Genomic DNA, 20,910 nt, shown 5'->3' with positions numbered 1-20,910 from the left:
GTGTCTGTGTTGTTTGAAAAAAATTGTGTTTGCAGTGAGCCTGTTTTATTTGAAAAAGAATAGCTAGTAAATAGCCAAATTTAAATAAACAAAGATAAAGCCTATTGCTTGCTTCAATGCTCCAGTCCTAATGAAAAGTAGGCAAAGCCAAAGAAAGACAAGCTCAGGTCACAATGGAGATAGACTGATGTCTAGAGACTTCTCTCTTAGGTGGAAATCACTGTGGCTGTTTTGTATCAAAATACCCTCCCCACCCCACACCCCCTCGCCCAAATCATATCAGGCTAAGTGTTTTAAGTGAGTAGATGTGACCATGGCCAGTAACAGAGATATTCTAATTTTCAGTCAGTTGGAGTACTGGATTACAGAATTTTGGAAGTGGAGATAATTTCAACCTTGCCACGAAGCCAGCTCTGAATGAACTTCTGCCCGGGTCATGGGAGAGGTCCACAAACCCTCCGAGGAGGTGCCCTAGCTGCGGATTTCTCAGATGCTGCCAAATGCTGCTCGCTCCCCATCTCTCTTTCTACTTTTGAACGCTCAACTGCATCGCCCTCCATCTAGCAACGTCAGCTTCTACTGAGAATGCGGTTTGTCTAACATGCTTATGCTCATGCCATTCGGAAGCTCTCAGAAGGTCCAAATAAAGGCCTTTTTTAAAAAAAAGTCTCAATCTTTTCCTCAGGGGGGAGGTTCATTCATACATGCATACAATCCTTCATCCTTCATTGATGTGAGTTTATGTACCAGGTACAGAGCTAAAAATTAAATAAATAAATAAAAACAAAGAAAGAAAGAAAGAAAAGAAAAAAAGCAGAGCTAAAGGGAAAAAAATGTCGATTTTACTTAAAATTAATGTAGAAAAAAGGCACTGGAGCAGAAATTAGAAAAAAACTGATACTTCAGTTTGAGATGTTCTAGTCAAGGACTGTGAGATCTTAAGCAAGTTACTTACCTTTCCGTGGGACTCAGATTTCCATCTGTGAGATTGAGGAGTTTGGAATGATCCACTGAGTGCTCCTCTTTGGAGAACAGATGGAGAGTTAATATCCACTGGAGTTCACACTAAATCATTCCTTATTATTATTATTATTTTGTCTCTTTTTGGTCCATAGAGGAAAGGTTCAGGTGCTCCCAGGAGACTAAGGAGGAAGGATTCCTCTCTTGCATTGGGAAAAGTGGTAGGTGGCCTTGGCTGCCTCACCTGGTTCTCAGACTGATGTCAAGACCGGAAGAAAAGCTACTGAGCTGGGAGTTTTCAGTCTTGGCTGCAAGAGACCTAGACTCAGAGGAGGTCACCATGCGTGGATCCAAACTTTGCCACAGGAAATCCAAGACTCCCGGAAGTCAACTCTGAAATCTTTCCTTACACATCTCAATCTTTTTCTCTCTGTCCAGATGTGAGTTCACTCCAGTTTAGTGGCCTAGAACTTGGCTTTTGAGCACAAATTGTGTTTTTAAGTTCTTCAGGATTTTTGGTCCAGGCTACCCCGTCAAGATGTGTCTGGCACACCCTCCCAGGGAAGAGGGGATCTAATTCCTCATGGGGTGTAGAGTCTGTCCATCCAAGATGATAGTCCTCTGGCAACTGTGGAAAGCGGATTCAGTGATGGTGACAATGAAAGGTGCTGACATCCTCCTTGGCTGCTAACATCTGGTTCTGGAGCGACGGGATGTGAATGATGACAAACTTAATCACTTACAGTCTTGGAGATGGTCAAGGTGTCATGACTTTGCAACAGATGGTTCTCTCTCTCCTGCCAGTCTTGGGGGAAGTGCATCCAGTCCTCAGCAAGGGCTTCCCAGGTGCTTCCCGGGCAGGTTCCTGCTGCGCGATCCAGTGTTCGACCAACTCTCCTGGGCTGCCTTTGGCTTCCAGCACTAGCTCATGGTGTCACCAGAGACACGGCCCCATAGTGATCCCGTCTGTAAAGTGAGGGGGATGAATTAAATCAGGGCTGTGTTCTGAGGCACACTGAATGTTCCTCATAGCTGTCAGTGTACGCTGGGGTAGGCGATGGGGCTTCGGTCTTTCCATCAGGCACCTCCTCTCTAATTGCTTTTACATTCTAAACTTTTCTTCTAAGATTTCCTTTGAAGAAAGTGTCCTCCTTTTAAAAAATAAAAAAATAGTTTTATAAACCAAGAGAATGAATGCAGTCATTTATTAAAACCAGCTATTTATTAAACACCAGCTATATGGCGGGCACCGCTGGCAGCCTTGGGGAGCCTGGCTCTTACAGCGGCTGTCAGTGCTCTGCTCCTCTCCTTCAGGTATCTCCCTTCCCTGGCCCACCAGCTGCTTCCCGTGGGCACCTATGACTCTGCCTCAGGGTTTTCTTGGGCTGCAGCAGCATGCTCCACCCGTGAGCAGGGCAGTCGGGGGACTGATACCTGCAGGAGGAGCCTTCGATTCACAGATGAGAGTTGGTAGAAAATATCCCTCTGCGGGGGCAACTCTAGGGCATGTTCCCCACTTTCTCCCAGAGGTCCTCCCTGGGAATGCAACTCAGTTGTTCATTAACACGTCCAGTCTTGGCTGCCTTCCCTCCCATCTTACTTCCTTAACCCCCTAAGGGTGCTTCCTGGGACGCCTCCCGGCTGAACGAACCACTTGCCCTTGAGGTCTTGGGTCTGGGGCTGCTCTGGGAAGGGGGGAATTCCAACCTGGCCTTGGGGAGCTTACAATTGTGTGTGTGTTTATTAGACGATGAGGAAAGTCCCTGTAGCTCTAGTCTGGTCAAGGAAGCAGAGCTAGGACCTGAAGCTGCCTTTGTTCAGGGCAGGCCCCAGTCAGTCTTTTAACGAACCTCCTGATTACGTTGCCAAATATTTACTGAGCGCCAACTGTGAGCCAGTCCTGCACTAGACTCTGGGACAGGGAACCAAACATCGAGTGGGAAGATGGACCTTTAAGAGACCCTCCTTTAAGATCCTCTGAATTTTCTTAATTTAGGGAAATAAAAGATACTCTTAGCCTGGAAAGAGCAGGAAAGACTTATGAAACCAGTTTGAGAATAAAAGCAAAGCAACAGGAGATGAAGTTTCTTGGGTTGTATTATAGTTCACAGGTACAAGATAGGTGTAACAATATTAATATTAAATATATAGTAATTCCTAAAGCTGGAGAATAAGTGTACTAGTAGCAAATGGGTAGCTGCCGTAGCCTTTGGAGGCAGAGAAGAGTTTGGTTCCTTAAGCAGGCTGGTTTGCAGAGCATGTCTGGTTAGGGGCAGAGGGACCCACTCCAAGGGGCAGACCGCAGGAGTCAGGCAGTGTCGCATTACAAAGTGCGGTGTCGGCTGCAGAGTGGTTCGGTGTAGAACGGCCTGTTTTCTAGGTTCTTTCAGTATTTACAACTGAACCTTCACTGGGGGGAGGATCTAACCCCTTAACAGGGTCCATCCCCAAGGAGCGTTGCTTTCTACTGAGTTCCACGGGGTTATGGACCTTCATTACACATAGACCTTTGTGTTTGTCGCCTCCAGCAATCACCTTGGCTCAGGGCCCTAGATGATTAAGTCGTATGTTTCATCAGCCTGGGCGGGCATGCAAAGCTGTTACACGAGAAACTTTGCTAAATTGCAGGAGAACACGAAGGCTGTGTTGTCTGGCATTCAAACAATTGGTGTATTTGTTTGAATAAAACGGGTCAATTCTTTTGAAGGAAACAAAGCCAGTGCGGCTGGTTGTTGGCTTGATGAAGGCAAAATCACCGGCCGCTGGAGGAGGTCCTCATCTTCCACCAGGCGGCCCAACCATGCGCAGTCTCAGGCCCTCCATTATCACCCCTGGTTAACTTTTTTTCCTTATCGCTTTTTATTTTTAATAAAATAAACTTCTGGATTCAACAGCTCAGACCCCAGTTGGCTGGAGAGGATCCTGTTCCTTCTCTTGGCTCCCCACCTCTCTTCCGTCATCGAGATTATGAGTTACCAAGTGGCTGGTTGCCGGGGTTGGGAGGGGCGGCTGGTGTGGGTGGACAGAGGTTCTGCAGCCTGTCTTTGTTTCCTCAGGTCCAAGTCCGAGCCCCAGCCCAGCTGCAGCTGTGCCTCTAGGCCAAGAGCTGTCCCCTTTCATTTCCCCACAGACCCAGAAAGAGGCTAAACAACATGGTTCCGGGAAGGGTAGGGTTCGTGTTCTAGTTCCTGTGTGAGACCTGGCATCTCCTGTGGGTATGGACAGTCCCCTCGCAGAGCTCATCTTGGTTTAATCCAGTTCCTGCAGCCTTTGGAGGCCAGATCCAAATACCAGGTCCGGGCTTCCTCACCACCTGGCTTCAACTTAGTCCAACCCGTCATCTGGCAGACAGTGAAAAGACATCTCCCTCCAGGCTGGTGGCATGGTGAGGACCAGAAGCTGGCTCTTCTGCATTGGTCCAGAAACAGGAAGCATAACTTCTAAGGGGATTGGGTTCTAAAGTCAGCACACAGGCAAAAAAACTGGGTGTGGTCAAGAGCTCCCTTCAACATCCCTCAGAAGGACTTGCCCTTGTTGGAGGGAGCAGGAGTCAATCACAGCCATTTTCTACCCCATATTAGACCAGACCACTGCTGCTTCTTGGAGCCTCAGATGACATAGCTAAGTTACATTTAGGTGAAATGGACAAATGTGTCTAGAATCACTCTCTCTGTGTAGTAGTGATAATGCTGGTAGCCGTGAACTGACCATCAGAGCACATCTTCTATCTGACACTCACCTTGGGGTCCGTGGTCAGTGGTTAGAAAGACAGTTGGAACCACCTACACTATTGGATTATTTCTCTCTCTGGTTGTTTTGCTCCCTTGCTTGTTGGAACATATCTAGCTGAATCTCCATAAGCTGCATGTGCCTATAGGGTCTACGAGTCCACTGTGTACCGTGTTTAAGAGCAAGAGCTTTAGAGTCAGACTGATGTGACTAATTTTGGCTTTGCCCTTTGGTTGTGACCTTGTACTATTTACTTAGAATCTCTGTACTTCTTTCCTCATCTGTAAAATGGGACTAATAATGCTCACCACATAGGATCTTTGAGACATTCAAATGAGGAAACATATGCAAAGTGCTTGGCACAGGGCTTGGCTCAGATACTCAACAGCTGCCAGCTCTGAGGATGCACATGAGGACAGGAAGATGATAACTTAATGGCGTTCCTGGGGGCTACACACTATATGTGTATGTGTATGTGTATGTAGATGCATATGCATATGTATATGTATACATATCTAGAACTCTTTCAATTTGAGGTTTTACGCATTCTCTTTTCTCCCTCCCTCCTTATTGCCTCATTCTCTTTTAATTTGGCTTGGTTTGCTCTTCCATCAGTTTGAAAATAAAAGCCACGGCAAAGCAAGAGGAGGTGAAGCTTCTTGGGTTATACTGCAGATCACAGGCATGAGGTATTTACATCTAAGGGAGATTCCCCATCTCTCTGGACCTGAGATAATGTCTTTTCAGCCTGTATCTCACAGGAGAAGGAACACATTGGACTGAGTGTAACTTTGATCTGATTAAAGACAGAACAGTTGCATTGGGAATATTAATTATCTAATAATTAATAATTTAGACTAATTATTAAGCTTAACAAATGTTTGGACATGTAAAAGACAGTCTTGTGTCTGTTATGTATTCACGAGGTCTCCCTGGACAAGTGGCTTCTTTCTAGGTCTCGGCTTCTCTTTTTTGTGCAATAAAGAGGTTGAATTACTAGTGAAAACTTTCCATCCAGCAAAATCCTACGCTGAACTCCAGTATAAAAATCAGATAAAAATGGATTCATTGAAGAGCTCATGGGTGACCTAGAGCTTTTCTAATTTTGGGTCCTCTTTGTCTCTCAAAAGAGTTTCTTGTGAACCTTCAAGACACCCTCTGGCTCCAAAAAAAAAATCCCCTCATCCTCAATAGTCTTAATTAATTGGTGCTTACAGCTTTCACAGTCTAGAATCCTCCAGATCACAGTGAGAAAGGGACTAGATCTAAGATGGAATTCCAAAGTGGCTGTAGAAGTAGACATGCTATCTACAATTTTGGGACTGCTTTCTCTGAGAGAAGCACTGTACTTAACATCTTGCAAAGGTCATCTCCTTCGATCCTAACAACCTCTTTCAAAAGCAGCTACTATTATTATTCCCACTTGACAGTTGGAGAAACTAAGACTCAGAGAGGTTAAGCAAGTGGCCCAAGGTGACAGAGCTAGGATGAACCAGATGTGTCTCCAGAGATCATGTTCTTGACCATTTATCTAGTGTCCAGCAGTCGGGGTCAGGGATTGATACTCAGCAGCCTTAAGAATGGCTGCTCTCTTTTATTACCTCAGTCACTACTTAAAATCACAGTTACTGTAATTGTATAGAAGTGGTTGCCAGATGTAATTTTTGTTAATGGATCTGTGTAAACTTGCATGTTATGAACATAAATAATTCATACCCTGAATGAGCTTGTTTGTTGGAGTGCCCTCTTCATTACCACTGAGACCCTGGAAGACTTGTTACACACGTGCCCTTGGAGGCGGACTGTAGGATGAATTTCGTCGATGACCCAGTCATCCTTGGGTTGGATGGAGAAAGTTGCTTTCTCTTTTGGCTGCCATCTTAGCTTTCTCCAGTCACTGGCCAAGTTCAGGAGCTCCGCCCCATTCAGTCATCCAATCAGCTTGGAGTTAAACTGCTGGCTGGCCAGGCACCTGTTAATCAGGATGACTCAAGCTAAGGGCTAAGCCAACAACTGTCTTGACACGTTAAATGATGCAGACAGCCCAAGAAGCATGTTGGCTCTGTGCTGTCCTTCTGACTCATCATCTGCTACGTGATTTGACTCTCCTGTCCCCCTCTTTGACTTCTGGGATGTTTTTCAGTTTACAGAGCATTTTAAAATCCATTATCTCATTTGATTCCCAAGTCACCTCTAGGAGCTAAATAATACTGGCCCCAGTTTCCAGATGTAGAAACCAAGGCCCAATGGGGTTCTTTGACTTGCTCCAAATCTCGTGGCTACTAATTAGCAGAGCAATGACTCAAATCCAAGCTTTCTGTCTCCAAACGATATATCCCAACTTTGACTCAGGCTATGGGATTTAAAATTCTCTACCTTTCTTTTCTCCCTAAATTTGACCTCTGATGTCTTAAGCTTCAGTCTTTTCATCTCTGTTCCATCAGAGTGGTTGGTAACATCTGCTTCAGATCCTGGTTATTATTCCTTATGGACAACATAGTGACACCGTTTGTCTTCTGGTTCATTCCTTCATTTTGTCATCTAGTTGCAAACATTTGTTAAGCTCCCACTGTGTACCAGGCATGGTGGTCAGGGTTGAGGCCACGAGGAAGAACAGGAGACCATCCCGACCTCTCTGGCATGTTGGATGCCATTGACTAGGTTCTTCTATCTTCCTTCATTGCCTCCTCCATCCACACCCTAAATGTTGGTCTAAACCAAACACCACCACTACCAACAAGACCAGGAGAAAGGCTGAAGCCGACACGCAGATCTAGAGTACTGGAGAGGGTCTGGCCAGAGTGTGGCCTAGGGAATCATTGCTCACGCTTTGTGCCTGGGGTTCAGAAAGGAATGAGACTGCCTGGGGAGAGGGTGCAAAGCAGAGGCACCCAAAGGCGGGATCTACTGCTCAGTTGCTTGTGTTGAGCTTACACTGAATTTTTGGGGGAAAAAAAACAAATCGGTAATTGACATTTAAAAATCGGAAAAAATTTACATAAAATCTAGGTTCCTGGCTTCTTTTTATTGATAGAAAGATCTGGCAATACTGGGCCTATATTATAAGGCAACAAATGACTGTAGCCAAGTTGTTGCTGCTCCTGTAGAGAGGCTCAGATGCTGCAGGTCCCCACAGTCCCTAGAGGGCCTGTGCCTCTCATTTGCATGAGAACCTCTGAACTGGAGACACATTCATTGGATAATGTACTCCCACGAAGATCCCTTCTTGTAATTTCACCTCAAACTCTTGCTCATTGCTCCAGATCATATTCGTTAGATGTGGGTTTGATCTTCCTGAAGGGCAGGAAGGACCTCTTCGGAGGTGAGCGCTGGTACATTGCTTACTGCAGCGGGTGTGAGTGGAGCTGGTTTACTCCTGCTAGTAGAACGAAACCTGCTCACTGGGCTCTGAGCATTTGCAAGTAATCAGTGACAAAGACAGCTAGAAGTGAAAAGAGCCTCCAGCCCTGCCTACAGAAGAGAAAGGATAAATTGTGCTGAGAGTCCACTGTTCAGTTTTGGAGCCAGTTCCCGCTCAGACTGGCGCTAGGGAGCAATTGGTTTTTTGCTCTCCAATGGCTACTGGACTGATCTTCCCCCACACAATGTAACCTCGTTATCCTGCGGTCACAATGGACCACTTACATTTCGCCTTTGTTCTCCAACAAGACAGATACCCGCTTGCCTGCCCTTTCTGCTTTTATAAAAATGTTATTACAGTATTTTCTACTTCAGCCTGAATATGTTTTTCTGAGGAAAAAAATTAAGAATTCAAAGGCATATCTTGCTCGTGATCCAAAGAAAACAGTATCCTGGGTTCTAAGTTGTTTTTGTGTCCTGCCTGAATTTTTTGAAAACCCTGAAAATGGAAAATGATTGTTTCCTTTTTTTTTTTTTTTTTAAAGCAAAGTGGTTCATTGGCTGAGGCCTTCCATAATAACAGCACCAGTTCTAGGGCTTCAAGGGGAGTGGACACTCACTTCAAGGATGCCTTTTAATTTGTCCTTTCTTAAGACACTACAAACTTAGTGACCTGAATATACTATGTTGGGTAAATCATGGGGCTGGCAGTTAGGGTTCTAGATTCTGGACCTACTCTGCTGCTAGCTTGCTGTGTGACCTCATGAAAGTCACTTTCCCTCTCTGGGGTTCAGGCCTTGACCTGTACAATGAATCAATTCGATTGGATCAGGCTTCTCAAAATTTAGTCGTTCAGTGATTTTCTCACAATCTCATATTATCCGATTTATTGTTAATATACTATTTTCTGCTGGAGTTTAAGTACGTCTCTTTTACAAATACATTTTATATTGCTATTAAAAATAGAAGACAGATACAGTGTCCCCCACGTAGACTAGAACCTTAAACATAAGCACAGTGAGAGAAAGCAATCATAGTTGAGTCAGATTCTGTCGGTTGCGAGATGGTAGCTCTTATGGGATGAGTGCTCTGTCCTGAGCCTGCTTCCTACAGAGTTCAATCCCCATGGTAACTCTGTGACAGGGGGACTCTTATTATCCCCATTTTGCAGATGAAGAAACTGAGTCACAAAGAGGTTGATTCACTTGCCCCAAAGTCAGTGGGTGCCTTAGCTGGGACTCTAACCCAAGCGTGCTGTGCTGAGCTGCCCATTGGTGTGAGCCAGCTCTCTCTTTGTTACAAAGGGAGATTAGCTTGTATTGGAGGGTGTTAAAGACACACTCGCTTTCAAGGAGACTTTCTAGTGGATGTAGTCGGAAGCATAGAAGAGAATCAAAAGAGGACCATTCACTCACCAAGCGATTCAGTACCCTCTGCTCCTTAACTCGTCCTGTGTATCTGCTGTCTCCAACGTCCAGTTGACTGAAAAAAGTTCTATTCCACAATTGCCTCGCTTTGTACCCAAACCCTTCCTTATCTTACTCATTCTCTATGGTGAACAGTACATTTTGCTCTAGTTATTTTTCTTAAACTAAATTTTAGAAGGAAGGCACAAAACGGAATTTTTTTTTCATATGGGGTGCTCCCTTCCATTAGGAACACAAGGGGAGTCTGAGAATGGCTGCAATCCACTGAGTTCCCATAATGTCACCATAATGACGTGGAGTATCTTTTCATGGCAGTTAACAAATCTTGGAGGTCAGTGTGGCTCCTGGGCAACTGTCATTCACATCACTCAACATCTCTGTCTTTCATCCTGAGTTCCTGGGGGAGTCAGGGTGGTGGCTGGTGACAGCAGGTAGGTGGAGAGGGTGGGGTGTGGGAGGCAGGCAGGGCTGGAGACGGTCACCTCAGGACTGTCTCTGGAGGAGTGTGGCGCCGAGTCGGACTGCAAGGCTGACTCATAGCGGGCCCGGGGCCAGAGTCAGGAAGAGTTGATCCAAACATTTGTGCAAACTGCTTCCCTTATGTGCGATAAAGGGCCCCCATAACTGTGACACATTCCCCATTTTCTAAGAGAGACAGTGTTGAGTGCGGCTGGCAGGTGCGATGGCCTGGAACTTTCTGCCAGAAGTATAATCATTCACACCTCCCAGCCCTCACACCCTGAGTGGCTTCTCCTGGCATTTGAAGAAGGGGGTCAGGTAGCTGTGGGCTGAAGTCATGGTACAGGGGTGGCACGTGCTTACTTTTGCCTTAATGGTCAGACCAAGAACAGTCACGGGGCCCATGTTGTGACTAGGCACTGGGCTATGTGCTCAATATGCACAGTCACCTTTAATCCTCTCAACAAGTCTACAGGGTTGGTGCCATGATTATGTCTATGCTATAGATGAGAAAAATTGAGCCTTGGAGTAGTGAAGTAACTAGTGAGTGGTAAAGTCAGGATTTGAAACCAGGGAGTCTGGCTTCCGAGCCAAAGGTATTAAGCCCTGTGATATGTGAAAGGAAGGGTTTATTGGACCTATCTGTGCAGCTCAGGGATGGAAGGAGGAAGAACATCAGGTGGAACAGGAACCAGGGCAGATCTGGGACTATTCCTTTAGACCACTGCTATTGTGTGACTCAGCTCTAACCAGCCTTCAGCAGTTGATGATCTATCAATAGCTGCTTTTCTGCTGTGTGGTTGGGAGGGCAGATGATTATAGAATGTGCTGTTTTATTGCTCTCTGCTCTAGACTCAGCTCTCAAGTTGGAGGTATAAGGACTCTGTGCTGTGTGTACTTGGGTAAATAATTTAACCTCTCTGGTCTTAGTTTTCTTATCTGTAAAACAGGGGCAAAAATAGGAATGTTATGGGAGAGTAAATGGATAAATTTTGCCAAGTGTTTAGAACAGTGTTGGACACTGAGCAAGCACCATAGAGTGACTGTCACTAAAGGAGAGGCAGCTGGTCAGACCCTGACAGCTATGGATCCCAAACACTCCCTCGGGGTCCCATCTCTCCCCTTAGATGAAGGAATGTGACCACTTTGTCTACATGGTCTTCTAGTGAACCTTGCTAGATGAAGTGTGGTCCATGGACCAGCACCAGCATCACCCATGAGCTTGTTAGAAATACAGAATGTCAGGCCTCCCGAATCAGATTCTGTGCTACTGAGATCCCCAACTGATTTGCAGAGACAGTCAAGTTTGAGGAGCACAGCTTTAGAGCCATTAAAAGCAAAGAAAAAGCAAAGAAAATAAATCTAGAATCTCCTTCTGTTTGTTGGAGATTCAGTCCAAAACATGCACTTTTGGTTTCTTAAGCTAAAACCTTCAGCATAATAATAGTTTATATGTCAGTGGCATTTCATAATTTGACTAAAGGGTCTTCATAACCAGCCTTTGCTTGCTCTGTAGTACCATCTTGTGAGATATACAGAGCAGCCAATGTTCTTTCCATTTTCCAGATGTGAAAACGTAAGCTCAAAGCCTTAAGTGATTTTCCAGAGTTACCTGGCTACGAATGTCAGAGCCCAGATCTTCTGATATCCTGATTCAAGGCTCACTGCGGTTTCCACACTGTTCATCAATGATGATTCTTTCTCCATCTTGGCTACCTACGCACATCCTGTTACCAAGTCCCATGACTTTGTTCCATCAAGATGACTTGGATTCAGCTTATTGTTATAATTTCCCTGGTTCTAGACTCAGCTAAGCACTTGTGATGATGATGATAATGACTGATGATGATGATGATGATGATGATAATGATAGTTACTGCATATTGAGATTTATTCTGCTAAGATATTTCCTTGTATTGCTCAACTCATCTAATCCTCCCAACCATCCTGAGATAGGCACCATTATTATCACTGTCTTATCACAGATGAAGAAACCGGGACTCCAAGTGAGAATGTTGTCCAAGATTGAACGAGAGCAAGCAGTGGAGCTGGGATTTGAATGTGGCATGCTGGTCATGCCTCAGTTTCTGCACTAGCTTCTGAGCCAGTCTGCCCATCATGGAGGAATCCTCAAGTCTTTGTAGCGTGGGCTCTGTCTTCCTTCCCCTTCCCCTTCCTTCCCCAGGAAGCATTCTCTCGAATAGCGCGTTCCAGTGAAACTCTCTTCTTTTTGCATTTCGCAGTGCTCAGAAATATCCATCATACTTTATTGTAAATTTACTTTATTGTAAATTTACTTACTCATTTACTTTTGTGTGGTTCTTGTGAGAGTATAAACTCCTTGGAGGCCATATCTTCTTGGTCACAGTTGTTGTCCCGGCACAGTGACCAGCATAGAGGAGGTACTCAGTAAATGTTTATTGAATGAACATTGCTCATTGAATGAGTTTGGTTTCTTCACCTAGGCTGTGAACCTATGAGGAGAGTGTCTTTTGTATCCCTACAGCACACAAAACGTTCTGGAACTGTGTGGATCATTAATATTTATTGATACAAAGCCATGTGTTCCCTCCGTTATTCATTCACTCAACGAGCATTCATTGAGGGCTGACACAGCCATTGGTACTTACTCCTCTGGGGTTCTTATCTTTGTTGAGGACAAGGTGAGGTGAGGCCTTTACCCTTACAATCACCTCACTTATCACCACTAGAATCCGGGTAGAGATTCCCGGGCAAGGAAGGCCTGTGGTAAGGAGATATTCTACCCTAGTTGATATCTTGGACTGAGCTCGAGGTCTCATGTGATCAGTGGCTCCACTGGCCACAGCCTGAGTCTGGGCTCATATGCCAGGCAGGGAACTGTAGAAGCCAGAGCCTGTCTCCTTCCCAGCCCCTTGGCAGAAACAAATGCTGATGAACTATAGTAGGAATTTCTGCCTTTGAAACATGAGCCAACTGAGTGGCTGCTTCAGGTCAGCTAAGAAAAATGTCATCCCAGGCTCCTGTGGTACACCCAAGAGTTGGCGCCAGAGTAGGAGCTGGGCAGATCTTCCTAGGAGGGCTGGGAGCTGCCAGAGATAAGAGCTGAGCTCAGGTGAAAGCTTTCCAAATGGGGATGCTTAGGCTTGAGAGTGTGCGACTAACTCTTAATCCGTAAGCATGGTCTCACAGTCCACCCCTTGGCATGTCTTCTAGTTGCTGAGAGGCCACAACCTACTCAAAAGAATCTCCCCATTTATGCAATTTGGGTGAGTGGGGCCCCCTTTTCTGTTCCATGGGGCAAGAAGATCCTTCTGGTTGATTAGTTGTAATGGAGCTGCCCTCTGGTTGGTTCTGTCTCACAGTCCAGTACTGGCAGGGCTAGTTCCACCCACCCCCCGCCACCCGCCACCTACCACCCGCCACCCACCCTCACCCCCACCCCCACCCTTTGTAAGAGTCCTCTCCTTGAGTCCTGCAATTCTTATCTTCTCCAGATTAAACTCACCTGAATTCCCTTGGAGGTATAAGTAGTTCTACCATGAAGGTCTCAGAAGAGTGCCTTCCAGCAGTATAGGGAGAACGAGGGGTAGGGGCTGTGACTATGAGGAGGGAGAAGAATCTCCTAGTGTAGGCTTTCGGGAGACGTCCCACCAGATGCTTCAACTCCTGCTTCTCAATATTTTTAGTACCCCCAAGTCCCCCTCAGATCCTCACCCCCCCGCCGCTCCCTTGGGAGACACCCCTCCCCACAGAAGGTCTGAGCCCTAATAATCAGAACCTTCCTGCAAATGACAGCCGGCTGCGGCTCAGGCAGGAAGTGGGGGCGTGTAAGGCATCAAAGTGACTTGTGAGGCAAGATGATTTATTGGAATATTAATTTGTTTTTGAGCTTCCTCAGTTCTCTTCTTCCTCCCCATTTTAAGCACGCATCTTGGCCCTTTTGGGCTTCTTACCTCAGGGATTCCTGTCGACAGAAGCAGCCTGCAGCCTGCAGCCCACAGCTCGTCTGCATCTTCAGAAGAGATACTATTAGGTGTCCTTGGGAGAGGAGAAAGGACAGGCGATGAGCAAGTCTCCTCTGGAACAAAAGGGAAGAGAGCTCTGGGGCAGGGGCAGCCTGGGTGGTGAGGAGGGGACGCATCTCCTAGGTACATTCCCAAAGAGCGGTGCTTTCTGCTCTGTGTGGCAGTCCTGTGGCAGCTCCCTAAGCAGATACGGAGACCTTGCGGGGATGGCTGCTTGGTGCGCCTGGGCAGGCAGGACCTGAGACGAGGGGCCTGGGTCACGTGGAGTTCTGTGCCCCACGCAGGGCATGGGGAGTAAGTAGAGATGTCATGCTTTAGGGTCACTATAGGGGTGGTTTCCATGTTAGGCTGGAGAATACACATCCTTTTCCTGTTTCTGGAGCATCACATCAATGTACTTGTTCTTATTCATGCCTGGGAGGGGATAGGAACCCTCCAATGAAGACTTTATCCCTCCCTTTCCAGTCTGGCAGATTGAGGGCTCAGAGTAGGGAACAAACTGATTCTAAAAATAAAGAAGACGATATTCCTATCAAGCTTGCATTGAAGGCCCGCAACTTGCGCTTGCCTTCTTGATGCCAGGGCACAGACTCATCTTTTCCTTTGACAATATTTTCTTTACATCTTGCACCCAGCCTCTGTTCTTTGGCATTTCCATTTATTCATTCATTTCATAAATATTAATTGAGGAGGCTGCTCTTTGTTAGGTACCAGGTTAAGTGTGGAGGATACAATAATGTACAAAACCAGCCTCTGCCCCCATGGACTTCACGGTCTCCCTAGGAGACATGTTTATCATGTAATTCTACACATATTTAATATGCACACATTTACCTGGATAGAGGCTTACAGAGAAATAGATGCTGCTGTAAGGCTGAGCTGATGTAGTCTGGAGTGGGGTTGGAAGTAAAGAGGGTGTCAGGAAAAACAGGAAGTCATGTTCAAGTTGAGCTTTCAAGACTAGATGAGGCGTGTGTGTGTGTGTGTACGTGCTTGTGCAAGTGTGAACATGCATGCGTGCATCTGTGTACGTGAACGTGCACGTATGTAGGTATTTCAATAAGAGGGAAGAGCATTCTAGAAGGTCCTGAGTGGTGGGAGAAGGAACCCAGTGCCTTTGAGGAACTGAAAGAAACTTGTGTGGCTGCCAGAGGTGAGGCCAGAAAGGCAGCGAGGAGCTAGGTCACCTAAGGCCTCAGAGATCAGGTTGGGCAGTTTGGCCTTTGTCTCGAGTAACGGGAGGCCATTGAAGGTTTTTAAGCTTGAAGGTAACAGGATCTTATTCACATTTTGAAAAGATGCCTCTGACTATTGTGCTCAGCAAGGATGATAAGAAGGCAAGAACCAAAGTGGGGAGACCAGGACTGTGTCAGGCAGTAGATCTGACTGGAATCGTTGGGGAAGGAAGATGTTCGAAACATGAGTCAGTGAAAAACAAAACCAAAAGAATAAAAGAATACGCATAGATATGTATATACATTCACACTGTAGAAGGTTGTACGGGCATAACTGTTTTCCAGCCCTTTGCTATTACCGACTTCATTATAGAATAGAAAACATCCTGGACTGGGGACCCACAAGCTCGGGCCACTGCTCTAGTTACTGACTTTGGGCTTTTCTGTGCCTCAGTTTTCTCACCTATAAAATGAGGGCATGGGGTCAGATGCACTCTAGACATGAATTCCTTCATGGATTCTTGTAACTCTGGGCAGAAAGAAGGTACAAAGTAAGGGAGGCAGCATACATTATGCAGGCAAGTTGTATAACCCCAGCTCTATTTCGACATTGCAGAGTTAGGGTGACATTCTAGAAGAACAGCAGCAGGACGGCAGAGAGTGAGAACATCTCACAGGGCAGCCTGACAGTAGGAGGAGTGGGCAGCTGTCTCTGTGCTGAGATTTATCGCCTGCCTGGACCAAAATAGCCCCATCCTCTGGCCTGCTCCAGGAAGCTCCTTCCTGGTAAACATGAAATCCACTTACCCAGGACTGGAGCTTGATCTACATCAGGCTATTCCCCTCCAGGATACCATGAGCCCAGACAAAGTAACTATACTGCTGGAAATAAAAGAAGGGGACCTGGGGAGGGAAGACTCAAGGCCTAGCCAGTTTTGAAAGGAAGAGCCTCTGCTTCTTATGACTGGCCTGACTGGGGGAGGTGTAAAGAGCAGAGTGGGCTGCTGTTCATATAAGGCTGTACCGTGGAACACAAGTTTGCAGGATGAAAATAGGTGGTCTTCGAAATGGGGATTCCATTTTGAAGTCAACAAACTGGGGAAACATCAGCTTAACCAAAGTGGAGCGGGCTTTTCTACCATAGGACTTGTAGAGCTTTATTAAGCTAACCTCATGAATCCCTGAGGAGGAGGGAAAAAAGCACCCAGTATATCTAGCTTTTTAAAAAGACAACTTTCCAAGAGCAGTCTTCTCAAATCACACTATAGGAACAATAGACAAGGCTCTAGGTCTGATTGTGGGGAAGGGGGCCTGGGTCTGACTTCTACCTGAGCACCCCACACCTGCTACATTGATAGGTACACGGCAGGTACATGATGATTATTGAACGGAAAACTTCCAAACTAATTCTGCCTGTTTTAGGATGTGACTGGGGATACAGCTGGATTTTTAAATTCCCATATGTTATGGGCTGAATGTTTGTGTCTCTCCCAAATTCATATGTTGGAATCCCAATGTAATAGTATTAGGAGGTGGCTGGGGGTCTTAGAGAGAGATGTTTCCGTAGAGTGGAAAGTTGGAAGCCTGGCTAAAGAGGCTGACAAAGATGATGCATGGGGAGGGATTGAAGGTAGCAAGTAGAGACAACTCTTTTTCGAGGAAGATTGCTCTAAGAAAGACAGAAATGGAGGCGGTCGCCGGAGGGGCTGTGGGTGCCAAGGTGATAGGAGATGCTGCAGCGAGGCTGTAGGCCTAGGGAACGCTCCAGTGAAGAAAGACTGGCTCTTCGCATAGGAGAGTGTGGGAACAGAGAAGTCCACAGTTCCTGAGTAGGAGAGAAGCAGTGGGGTTCCCTGAACATATGGAGGCATCAGCCTTTGTTGGGTCATCGGTGGGGATTTGAGATTTGTGGCCCCAAAGCCTTGTCTATGTCTTGTTTTCAAGCCACAACGAACAGCTGGACATGGCAGAAAGTTGGATAGACGTGAATTCAGGGCTGGGGTTTTGCCAGGAGGCTCCGGCAGAGTGGGAGCACAGCGAGGAGATGCGGGTGTCTACAGGGAGCAACAACGGTGATCGCTGGGAGTGTAAGAAAGAAGGGAGGAGCCTGAGGTTTTGAACCAGGTGTTACCCCATATGAATGCAGCTCAGAGTTGTGCAGACGCCCTGAGGAGTCTCTGTGCCCCTGACTTTCCTCTGGCCCTTCTTACCCTAACTGCCCGCTTCCCCACCCCAAGTGCAGCAGTGTGCCTCAGTGACGGCAGGGACACTTGGTGCTGGTAAAAGAGGCAGACCATGGGCTCTATCGTCAGCTGAAACCAAACCTTTGGGGATGGGCCCAGTGTCTACATATGAAGCAAGGGGCCCAGACTCCTAGGGGGTTGAGAATCAATGCCTTTGGAACATCAAAGTACTTTTGAAAGGAACTTTCACTTAGTTCTCTGCCCTGGGTCATATTAGCTCCTTGGTTTGGAGAAACTGCCAGGACATTTTGATTCTTCTATCATTCTTCCTTCTGATTGACACTGCAACTCTCTTTTTTAAAAAAGTTCCCTCTCCTCCTGAATATCTACCACTGAGCAATGCCCTTCGAGTGGAAATTCCTGAAAGATACTAATATTTTGTATCTGGAGGTCCCTGGGGTGTGGTGTGTTTGGCTAAGAAAGCATGAATAAACTCAAAGGACATATTCTTCTCTCCATAGAATTTTTTCCCCAACGGGAAAGCCATCTGTTTCTCTACCACCCCCCTCAGCCCCACAGTATATGAAAGCTCGCGGCCCCTTCCTTTCAGCTGCGAACACATACGAAATGAAACAAGGGCTGGCCGGGAACAAATTTAAGTAGATTTGTTCCTCTTGTCAATGGGTCCGTGCCACTTGCTGTGAGAAACGCTGTCTTTGCTCCACTGGCATCAGGCTAACCTGGTCTGCTTTCAGTTCTTCTTCTTCTTCTTTTTTATTTTTTTTCAGATCAGGGCCTTTGCATACCCCGTCCCCGCTGTCTGCTAATCTCCCTCCTCCACCCCTATTTCACATCGCTGGTTCCTTTTCGTTCTTCTGGACTCTGTTTAAGCATCACTTTCTCAAAGAGGCTTCTCTGACTATCATGCCTGCTGTAGGTCTTCTGATCACTGGCCTCTCCTCCATTCCTTCTCTCAGCACCACTATTTTGTGATTTATTTACTCAGTCATCATCTATACCTCTGATAGATTGTAAGCAATAAGAAGGCAGGAGCTAGTTTGCTTTGTCTGTCATTTTGTCCCCAGTGCCTAGCACATTAGGGGTCTTTAATCTGTGGACTGACTGAATAATTTGATGATGCTCAAGACGGGGAATGGTGTGATTAAAATACATTTTGGTTCATACCCCTTCTGTACCAGTTGGGATTAGGTTAAGGAGCAGGTGACAGAATCAGATGACTTGTGCCTCTTTCCTGTTTCCCTCCAGGTGAGGCATGAGTAAGGAAAAAGGCAAGAGGCCAGGAGGGTTGCTCTGGGAAAGCTGAGGAGTGGGAACAATGTAAAACCCCTTAAACTGCATCATAAAGCCCACGCTCCTTGATGAAGCATCCAAGCACCTTTGCGATCTGCCTGGGACCTATGTTTCCAGCTTTATCTCCTCCTTCTTCACGTTCCCTCTGCTCCAACATTTCCTCACCCCAGTACCTTCGCTGGAGCTATTTCCCTACCTGAAGGGACCTATGTTTCCAGCTTTATCTCCTCCTTCTTCACATTCCCTCTGCTCCAACATTTCCTCACCCCCAGTGCCTTCGCTGGAGCTATTTCCCTACCTGAAGAGCCCTTCCTTTTTATCTCTGCATGTTGGACTCCAACCCCTTCAGAGCCCAGAGCCAATGCCATCTGCTCCAGGAAGTCTCCATTAGCCCCATCACACCAAATTCATCTCTCTTTGCTCTGTATTCCTATGGCATCTTGTTTATGCCACTTATACCGTTTTCTCATTACTTACACGTGAATCTGTGGCAGACACTGCTAGTTGCCTAGTAGGCAGACAATAAGAGGGAGGACTGCACGAAAGGAGGGAGGAGAATTGGAGGCTGGAAGGGCAGGGAGGAGAGGAAGGCAGGGCTGCATCTGTTTGGAGCAGCCTGGTGGCTGCCCTCTTCAGACTTCTGGTCACCATCAGCCTCACCATGCCCTGCATCGCTTTCACTGAGGCCTCTTCACATATTATATGGCTTGCTTGGCCCTTGTAGGTGTTTGGCCTTGTGGCTCATGTTCTATAGCCTCCCTGGGATGTGCCTGAGCCCACTTTGCCTGAAACACCTCAGAGAGAGAGAAATGCTCTCATATGGGCCAGCTCGTGGCCTTGAAACACCACCATTAGTCTTCCCATAACTTGCACTCAGTGGCCCTATTCCTATTTCTTGGGGTCACACAGATTACACTGACTATACTGTCTCTTGCACATGACAGTTCCTCTGACATGGATAGTCAGTTATCTCACCCTTGTTTTATCTCCTCTTAATGGTAAGCCCACAGTTACTTTTTTTTTTTTTTTTATGAATGATGTTAATAATGTTATGACCGATTCTTAAATGCCAGCTGTGGGCATTTGTCAAATGAAGTAAGCTTGGGTCAGCAGAAGGAAATCGGAGTGTCAGAATTTTTATGGGCATTTCAGAAATCGTTAGCCCAGGGAAATAGATAGCCTCATGTATTCATTGATAAGTGGACAGTGGCCGCTTAGAGGATGGTGCTGATTCTCAGGCTTTATCTGGGCTCCCCAGGAAAGGATTCTAGGGTAGATTAGTGATGGTTCTAGAAAGAAGAAGAAGGGGATGGTGGAGGGATGTCAGTCACTTGCCACCTCTGAGTTTAACCCACCTTCAAAGGCTCAGAGAGGGGAACAGGGTCCCACGTGGAGTAAGGTGCAGTATGAGATCTAGAAATCCTGACCGCAGTACCTGAGTTTTCTTCCTTTTGACCAAGCTGCTTTATTGCTGTCAGTTTCTTCCAGGGAAATTCAGAGGCCAATGAAATGCTTATCGAGAATTTAGTGGTATTTTTGTTGTTGTTCCCTCATTTTCTTACTTACTAGCTATCTCAGCTACCTTCTACAAAGGATGCCTTTTACATTAATCTGCCCATGCATTTTTTTTTTAAACAAATTAAAAAAAAAAATCATCTTTCTTCCTCCGTTGCCATTCTTTTTGAAAAAGCACAATAATCAGTCTTTAATGAGCTTGTGACTCTGAACCGAGGTATAATAATTTTGGTGACTCTGCAGCTTCCGTTGATGGAAATATATTTATTTTAGAAGTTGATGACCTGTGGGAAAAGACTATTATTCTAAATATCATGATGAGGTCATGGGAGCTGATGGAGGGCTTGGGGAGAGGGGGAGGAGAGGGGAAGAGAACCAGTGAAATTTAGAATTGCGTATGGACGAAAGTAGACTGCTTTGTATTCTAAGTAAGAGATTCTAGTTTTGTGATTCTTTAGGGGTTTTGAAGCAAATGTACACAGATGGAAGCTTCTTGCTCCGGCTCAGCCTTTGTGGTCTCCTTGGGTGACATGAGGGATGGTAGCTAACTAAGGTCAGCCTTAAGTCTTAGGATGGAAGACTAGCGGGTGCCAGGAAAAGAATGGGATGGGCAGTGATTATGGTTCATATCTTTATAGGACCTTAGACTTGTTTCTGTATGGAAATTTTACACAAAGTACTATACTCTCTATTAATAAAAGCTAGATTAGCAGAAAACAAACTAATAAACAAACAAAGTGCATAGTCATCCATAATCCTACACCTCCGTCATTACCACTAAGGA

General features: G+C 46.1%; 1 long non-coding RNA gene across 1 annotated transcript in view; it reads right to left on the bottom strand.

The window, feature by feature from the left end:
* Positions 1-1,850: 1,850 nt before the first annotated feature.
* Positions 1,851-20,910, bottom strand: part of LOC107195286 — a 92,628-nt gene continuing 73,568 nt past the window's right edge. Inside the window, exons 5-6 of the long non-coding RNA XR_001516386.2 lie at positions 13,871-13,955; positions 1,851-2,111 (exon numbers count right to left, since the gene is read on the bottom strand). This is a non-coding gene — a long non-coding RNA (uncharacterized LOC107195286). The remainder of the gene's footprint in view (positions 2,112-13,870; positions 13,956-20,910) is intronic.

Source organism: Pteropus alecto, unplaced genomic scaffold (genome assembly GCF_000325575.1).
Source record: "Pteropus alecto unplaced genomic scaffold, ASM32557v1 scaffold40, whole genome shotgun sequence".
Lineage (NCBI taxonomy): Eukaryota > Metazoa > Chordata > Mammalia > Chiroptera > Pteropodidae > Pteropus > Pteropus alecto.
The sequence above is the reverse complement of the archived record's forward strand: the minus strand, read 5'-3'. Positions and strand labels throughout refer to the sequence as shown.